We start from the raw sequence: 9,227 nt of genomic DNA on the forward strand, positions 1-9,227 counted from the left end.
TTAGCAATGTACCTCACTGGCAAAGCTGTGGGGAAAAAGCATGTTCATAACTTTGTTGGTAGTAATACAAACTAGCACCACCTCTGTGGAGGGAAATTTAGGAATGTCTAGCAGACTTACTTAGGCATTTGTCTTTGCACCACCAATTCTATTTCTAGTAATCTATCCCAGACATAAGTTAGCAAAAATATAAAATGATTTAAACATGAGGTTAATTGACATAGTATTTCTTGTATTAGCAAAAGAGTAAAAATAATCCAATTGTCTATCAACAGGACAACTGGTTGAATAAACTATGAGACACCCATATAACTGAAGCCATGCAGCTGTAAAACAGAATGAATAAAAGCTACATATGTGGACACAGAAGAGTCTTTGTTACATATTTTAGTGTAAAAAAGCAAGATGCAGAAAAGCACATATAGGATAATGCCTTTTTAAAAATTAAGGCAAAAATGTGAATACAAATATAAAATATTTACAAAATTAACATAGACTCATAAACCACTTATAAACAACATAGGGGTGCTTGGGTGGATCAGTCAGTTAAGCACTGGACTCTTACTTTTGGGTCAGGTCATGATCCCAGGATCATGCAATCGAGCCCCACATCAGGCTCCATACTGAGCGTGGAGCCTGCTTAAGATTCTCTCTCTCCCTCTGTCTCTGCACTTCCCCCGACTTGCTCACATACTCTCTCTATATCCCTCTAAAATAAAATAAATAAAATAAAAGAAACAATTTAAACATTAACCTACAAAGAGAGAAAATAAGGAGGAGGAGATAGAGACAGATGTGAGATTTCTCTGACCATTCCATATTTATAGTTTTGACTTTGAAGTCATATAGAGGCTTTATATACTTAAAAAAAAAAACTTAAAGAGAATCCCTAAAATTTGAATACAGAAATGACTATACCTAATTAATATCAAGTTAGTGGCCTAATTTTTAGTATTTTGATTGTACAACTTCCTAGAATATTCTAAGGGCAAATAAAACTGCAAAGACATCTTAAACTACATTCAATAGCCTTCTTGGAACGATTTTATATCTAATAGGATAAAGCAAATGAGTAATTATGCTAATACTATTAGTATCCAAACTTGTCCATGTAAAAAGATAAGTTACAAGTATAAAATCAAAGACTTTAAGTAAAAGCCAGATAGTAGTAAATTAGACATAGAAATACCAATAGGAATTCATAACTATTTCCAAAATATGTATTTCCAATAACCAAATATTGTTGGTGATTTTTTGAATTCCTGATATGTACCTGTATTATCTAAATTTCCTTCAAAAACTATAATATATTCAATAATAAACCATGAAGAATATTATTTGCTGAAAACAAAATTCCAATTCTGTACTCTGTACTCTGAACAAGCCTGGAAGCAATGACAATAGAGTTGCAACAAGCACAACAAGTTCCCAAATTCTAGTCTCTTAATACTATTTCTCTCAAAGAAATTACCCATTCCAGCTCTGGGTAAGGGATATTCAAGATGAGCATAGGCCCTCTATAGTATCAGAAAGCAACAGATGTTTTCAAAATAGGGCCATGTCAAAAGGTCACAGGAGATATCTGGAAAGACTTCCCACTGGGCAAATAAAACAAAAATGAGAACATCAAGAATGGTGACTATAATTTGATTAAAAGCATTATATATGTAAAGATTTTATTGGTTTCCTATTACTGCTGAGTAATGACAAATTACCATAAACTCTGTGACTTAAAACAACACAAATTTATTATCTTACAGGTTAATCCTAAAATCAAGATGTCAGCAATGTTATGTGCCTTCTGGTGGCTGTAAGGGATAATCCATTTCTTTGCCTTTTGCAGCTATGGGAAGCTGCCTGTGTTCTTTGGCTCATTTCCTTCCTCCATCTTTAAAGGCAGGACTGTGGTATCTCCATATTTCTCTGTCTCTGACCCCTGCTTCCACCATCACATCTCCCTCTCTGCCTCTAATACTTCAGCCTCCCTCCTATATGGACCATTGTGACTACACTGTGCTCATCCAGATAACCCAGAATAGTCTTCCCACCTTAAGATTCTTAATTTAGTCACATTGGCAAAATCCCCTTTGCCATATGAGGTTACATTGTCACAGGTTCTGGGGATTAGGACATGGACATCTTTATGGGGCTATTATTCTGTCCACAATAATGATACTCAACACAAAGAGAAGGAGGAAAAACCCTCACTGAGACATCAACTCCTTCCTCTGAAAACTGACAATTAAAGGAAAAGAATAGGAGTGCCTGGGTGATTCAGTCAGTTAAGCGCCCAACTTCTGCTCAGGTCATGACCTTATGGTTCATGGGTTTGAACCCTGCATCGGGCTCTGTGCTGACAGCTCAAAGCCTGGAGCCTGCTTTGGATTCTGTGTCTCCCTCTCTTGCTGCTCCTCCCCTGCTCATGTTCTGTCTCTCTCTGCCTCAAAAATAAAAATAAACATTAAAAAATTACAAAATAAAAAATAAGGGAAAGAATAAATTATCATTTTTGCAACTATTTCAGAGTAACCGAATATCTCTAGTTGATGAAGTCACTTCTTCATTACAGAATAATTCCATCTAATAAATGGAAAGAAATGATAGAATTAGAAAAATCACCATTTTGCAATCTCTAATGTAATCCTTATTTCAGACAATAGACAAAAATGGATGAAATCATTAGTTGGAAGATTGATGGGAATTTCACAGTGGTGAGAATACAGTTATCACCAGCTGAACCTATTGACTAGAGAGTCACTAAAATCAAGACAATTGGACATCATGTGCCTGATGCAAAGCCATGTGTGGTGTTAATACCAAAGAAATGGAAACCTAAGTGTAATCAAATGTTTAGAACTAATTTCCAGTCAGCAGGAAATATGAAAAAGAACAAATTAAACTACATTATGAATAAGAGATAAATTCAAAATGTGGGGTTTGCTGCAGTACAAACTGACTGACTTTTTTAAACAAGCCAGCAATGTGAAAAAGAAAGAAGAAAAGGAAAGGTGAGATGTTCCATCCAGAAGAGATATAACAGACAACAATCAAGGGCAATGTACAAAATCTGTTTCGATGGTATAAAAAGGCTGTCCTATAACTGGGGGATACGATAATTGGAAAAACTTGAATATAGACTGGGTATTAGATACTATCAAGTAATAATAATTTTGAATGTGTGATAATTAATGGTCACAAGTCTAGCTAAAATAATATCTTGGTCCCTCTTTTTAGAGATGTGTAATAAAGAATGTAAGGGTGAAATGACATTGACTCTGTTTTCAAATACTTTAGCAAAAGAAAATAACAAAGTCAAACTATACAAATCAACCTGGGAAAATTGTCCATGACATATTGTTAAATATAAAAAAAAAATACAAGTTACTGGGGGAAGATTGTGGAGTAGGAGAATCCTAGGCTCACCTCATTCCATGGATACCCCTAGATAACACCCACATCAGTGTGGGGAAAAAAAAAAAAAACAGAAAATGACCTAATGACTGGCAGAATAGTTTCTCTACAGTTAGTCATAGAGAAGATGCCACATCAAGAATGATAGGAGGGGTAGAGACATGGTCAGGAACCAAACTGACCCAAAAGACTGATCTCAGAAGGGAGGGACACTGATGATATGCAGAAGAAAGAGAAGCAGACCCAACACCAGGTACCCCAGGCATGGGGGACCTGCACTGGGAAGATAAATCCCCGTAATATTTGTCTTTGAAAACTAGAAGAACTTAACCTTGCAAGTTTTTTAAAATCTGTGGGGCTTAACACTAGGAACTTTAAAAATCACCAGGCTCGGCTCTGGTAAAGCCACAAGGCACTAAGAAACTGAGGCTATGCCCTTAAAGAATAGCATAACAAACAACCCCACCAAGATACAGCATAGAAGCAGCAGTTTGAGAGGCACCTGGGGTATACAGGAGGGATATTTATTTAATGGTCTCAGAGCACATGCAGGAGGGGCAGGGGTCTTTGCAGGACTTCTTCAAGAACAAAGGAGTTGGCTGGTGCCATTTCTCTCTCCTCGCTTCCAACCTAGATACCCAGACACCTGCAGGAACCAGTCCAAACACTTATCACTTAGCTTGCTAATAGCACACCCAACCCCATGTTCTCCTTGGCAGGAATCCATCCAAAGCCAGTGCCATAAGCATCTCATTGTGCAAGCAACCCCATCAGTGGCCAGCACCATTCTGAAGGGACTCCTACCCTGGAGAGAGGGGCAGATAACCACAAATACCAGTTTGACTACAGCCCCAGTAATGGGCTGGGGGAAGATATCTGATATGACTGCTGGCTCTGCTCACCAACAAAAACCTCACAGGGGGCAACACAAAAAGACAGCATAGTAGCTCAGGGTCACTGCAACCCCAACAGACAGACTGGGAGTAGACATCTTATCTAACTGCAAGTCCCACCAACCAACTAGAGCCTTTCAGAGGACAACACTGGGAGAGCACCCTGTACTTCAGTGCAATACAGGTCTGGCAAACAATCTGAGAACAGGCATCTGGTCTGACCTGACTCAAGCCCAAAGTGGCCCCAGACTGCCACTTACCAGCACAGGGACCAAACCCTGTTCACAACAGGCAAAGAAGGTCATAACAGATGACTGGACTGAAGGCAAAGATGGCTCAACCATAACAGTAGGGTGCATGCAACACTCTTAAAAGACAGCCCTGAAGCACCTGGTTCTAGTGCACAGGGGTCACCGCACTGAAGGGCACTAGAGGATCTCTTCTTCATAAGGCCGCTACTTTAGAGATTAGGAGACATAGCTGACTCTTCTAACACACAGAAACAAAAAAAAACACAGAGAGTTAGACAAAATGAGGAAACAGAGGAATATGTAACAAATGAAAGAACAAGACAAAAATCACAACAAAATTGCGAAACAAAATGCAGATAAGTAGTATGTTAGAAAGAGAATTCAAAATAATGGTCATAAAGATGCTCCCTGGACTTGAGAAAAAAGTGTTGGATGTGAGTGAGGCCCTTAACAAAGAAATAGAAAATATTAAAAAGAGCCAATGAGAGATGAAGAAACTAAAAATTGAAATTAAAAATACATCAGATGGAATAATAGAACACTAGAGGAAGCAGGCGAATGGATCTGAAAGAGTAATGGAAAGCAACCAAATGGAACAGGAAAAAGAAAAAAAAATAGAAAATGAGAATAGCATAAGGGAACTCAGCAACACAAGCAAGCATAATAACATTTGCTTTATAGGGATCCCAGAAGGAGAAGAGAGAGAAAAGGAGGCAGAAAATTTATTTAAAAAGTAATATCTGAAAATTTCCCAAATCTGAGGAAGGAAACAGAAATCCAGCTCTTGAAGGCAGAGATCCCCCAACATTTCAACCCAACGAAGTCCATATAAAGAGAAATAATTAAAGTGGCAAAAAGTAGTGATAAAAAGAGAATTTTAAAAGCAGAAAAAGAAAAGACAACAGTTATATACAAGGGAAACCCCATAAGGCTATCAGCTGATTTTTCAACAGAAACTTTGCAAGTCAGAACGAAGTTGCATGATATATTCAAGGTTCTGGATAAAGAAAATCTACAACTAGGAGTACTCTATCCAGCAAAGCTATCACTCAGAGTAGGAGAGAATGCATATCCCAGATGAACAAAAGTTAAAGGAATTCTAAACCAGACATAGAAGAAATGTTAAAGGGGATTCTTTTTTTTTTTTTAATGTTTACTTTTATTTTTGAGAGACAGAGTACAAGGAGGGGAGGAGAAGAGAGAGAGGGAGACACAGAATCAGACACAGGCTCCAAGCTCTGAGCTGTCAGCATGGAGCCCGATGCGGGGCATGAACCCATGAACCATGAGATCATGACCTGAGCCGAAGTTGGACGCTCAACTGACTGAGCCACCCAGGCGCCCCAAGGGGATTCTTTGAGTTGAAAGGAAAAACCATAATCAGGACCAAAAAAAATTAAGAAAGGAAAAAAATTCAGAGGTACATATAAACATAACAAAAAAAGTAGGTTAGAGGTGACTGGGTGGCTCCAACTCTTGATTTGGGCTCAGGTCATGATCTCACAGTTCATGAGATTGAGCCCGGCATCAGGCTTGGCACTGACAGCATGGAGCTTGCTTTGGATTCTCTCTCCTTCTCTCTCTGCCCCTCCCCCACTCACATGTGCACTCGCTCTCTCTCTTTCAAAATAAATAAGTAAACTTAAAAAAGACTTTCTCTAAAACATAAAAGTAGTAGATAAATCACTTACAAAACCAATACAGAGGTCAAAGTATAAAAGCAGTAAAATCAAGTATACCTATAAAAATCAGTCAAGTGAGTCACAAAATAAAAGGATGTAAAGTATAATGTCATATACCTAAAACATAAGGCGGGGGAGGTGAGTAAAAATTTAGTCCCTTAGAATGAATTCAAACTTAAGCGACCATCAACTTAACACAGACCATCAACTTAACATAAATATGCACAAGATTTAAAAAAATTTTTTTTAACGTTTTATTTATTTTTGAGACAGAGAGAGACAGAGCATGAACAGGGGAGGGGCAGAGAGAGAGGGAGACACAGAATCTGAAACAGGCTCCACGCTCTGAGCTGTCAGCACAGAGCCTGACGCGAGGCTCGAACTCATGGACGGTGAGATCATGACCTGGGCCGAAGTCAGACACTTAACCAACCGAGCCACACAGGCGCCCCTATATGCACAAGATTTTATATATAAGCCTAATGGTAACCACAAATCAAAAACCTTTAATAGAGATACCAAAAATAAAGAGAAAAGAATCTAAGCACATCACTAAAGAAAGTCATCAAAACACAAGAGAGCAAGAGAAGAAATGAACAGTGAACTACAAAAACAACTGTAAAACAAGCAACAAAATGGCAATAAGTACATCCCTATCAATTATTTTGAATGTAAAGGGACTAAATGTCCCAATGAGAAGACATGGGGTGACTGAATGAATTAAAAAAAGCAAGACCCATCTATATGCTAGCTACATGACATTCACTTCAGACCCAAAGACACATGCAGATTGAAAGTGAAGGGATGGAAAAGCACTTATCATGCAAAAGGAAGTGAAAAGAAAGCCGAGGTAATAATACCTACATCAGACAAAATAAACTTTAAAACAAAGACTGTAACAAGAGACAAAGAAGGATACTACATAATCATAAAGGGAACAATCCAACAAAATACAACAATTGTAATTATTTATGTACTCACGATGGGAGCACCCAAATACGTAAAGCAATGATTAACCAAAGAATAGAAGAAATTAATAATAATACAATACTATTAGGGGACTTTAACACCCCACTTACATCAATGGTAGATCATCCAAACAAAATCAACAAGGAAACAGTGGCTTTGAATGACACATTAAACCAGATGGATCTACCATATATCCAGAACATTCCCTCCTAAAACATCAAAATACATATTCTTTTCAAGTGCACATGGAATATTCTCCAGATCACATGTTAGGCTACAAAACACATCTCAACAAATTCAAAAAGGTTGAATATTAGCAAGCATCTTTTCTGACCAGAATACTATGAAACTACAATCAACCACAAGAAAAAATCTGGAAAGAGCATAAATACATGGAAGTTAAATAACATGATCCTAAACAATGAATGGTTCAACCAAGAAATCAAAGAGGAAATCAAAAAATACATGGAGAGAAATGAAAATGAAAACACAATGATCCAAAATCTTTGGGATGCAGCAAAAGCTGTTTTAAGAGGGTAGATTATAGGAACAATGGCATACCCTAACAAGCAAGAAAAATCTCAAAGAAACAATCTAACCTTACACCTATAGGATCTAGAAAAATAAAAACAAAGCCCAAAACAAGTAGAAAATAGAAAATAATAAAGATTAGAGCAGAAATAAATAAAATACAGACTAAAAAAATAAAATAAAATAAAACAAATCAATGAAACCAGGAGCTGATTCTTTGAAAAGATAACAAAATTGATAAACCTTTAGCAAGACTCACCAAAAAGAGAGAGGACTCGGGGCGCCTGGGTGGCTCAGTCGGTTAAGCGTCCGACTTCGACTCAGGTCATGATCTCGCGGTTTGTGAGTTCAAGCCCCGCATCAGGCTCTGTGCTGATGGCTCAGACCCTGGAGCCTGTTTCAGATTCTGTGTCTCCCTCTCTCTCTGACCCTCCCCCGTTCATGCTCTGTCTCTGTCTCAAAAATAAATAAACGTTAAAAAAAAAAAAAGAGAGGACTCGAATAAATACAATCAGAAATAGAAGTAACAACCAATACCACAGAAAATACAAAGTATTATAAAAGATTACTATGAAAAATTACATGCCAACAAATTGGACAACTTAGAAGAAATGGATAAATTCCTAGAAACATATAACCTCCCAAAATGGATCAGGAAGAACTAGAAAATTTGAACTGACCGATTACCAGCAATGGAACTGAATCAGCAATCGAAAACTCCCAACAAACAAAAGTCCAGGAACAGATGGTTTCACAGATGAGTTCTACCAAACGTTTAAAGAAGAGTTAATATGTATTCTTCTCAAACTGTTCCAAATAATAGAAGAGGAAAGAAGGTTTCCAAATTCATTCTATGAGGCCAGGATTATCCTGATACAAAACCAGATAAAGGCACTACAAACAAACAAACAAAAAACTGCATGGTGGGGCCCTCAGGTAGCTCAGTTGGTTAAGCATCTGACTTTAGCTCAGGTCATGATCTGTGGTTTGTGAGTTTGAGCCCCACGTTGGGCTCTGTGCTGACAGCTCAAAGCCTGGAGCCTGCTTCAGATTCTGTTGTCTCCTTCTCTCTCTGCCCCTCCCCCACTCACACTCTGTCTCTCTCTCTCAAAAATAAACATTGAAAAAATTTTTTTAAAACTGCAGGGCAATATTTCTAATGAACATAGACATAAAAATCTTCAACAAAAAAATTAAGAACTGGAATATAAAAATAAGTTTAAAAAATGATTCACCATAATCAAGTGGAATTTATTCCAGGGATGCAATGGTGGTTCAATATTTGCATATCAATCCAAGTGATACATCACATCAATAAGAGAAAAGATTAAAAACCACATGATCATTTCAATAGATGCAGAAAAAGCATTTGACAAAGAACAATATCCATTCATGATAAAAACTCTCAACAAAGTAGGTTTAGAGGGAACATACCTCAACATAATAAAGGCCATATATAAAACAAACTACAGCTACCATTATATTCAATG

This window comes from Lynx canadensis, chromosome B1 (genome assembly GCF_007474595.2).
Source record: "Lynx canadensis isolate LIC74 chromosome B1, mLynCan4.pri.v2, whole genome shotgun sequence".
NCBI lineage: Eukaryota > Metazoa > Chordata > Mammalia > Carnivora > Felidae > Lynx > Lynx canadensis.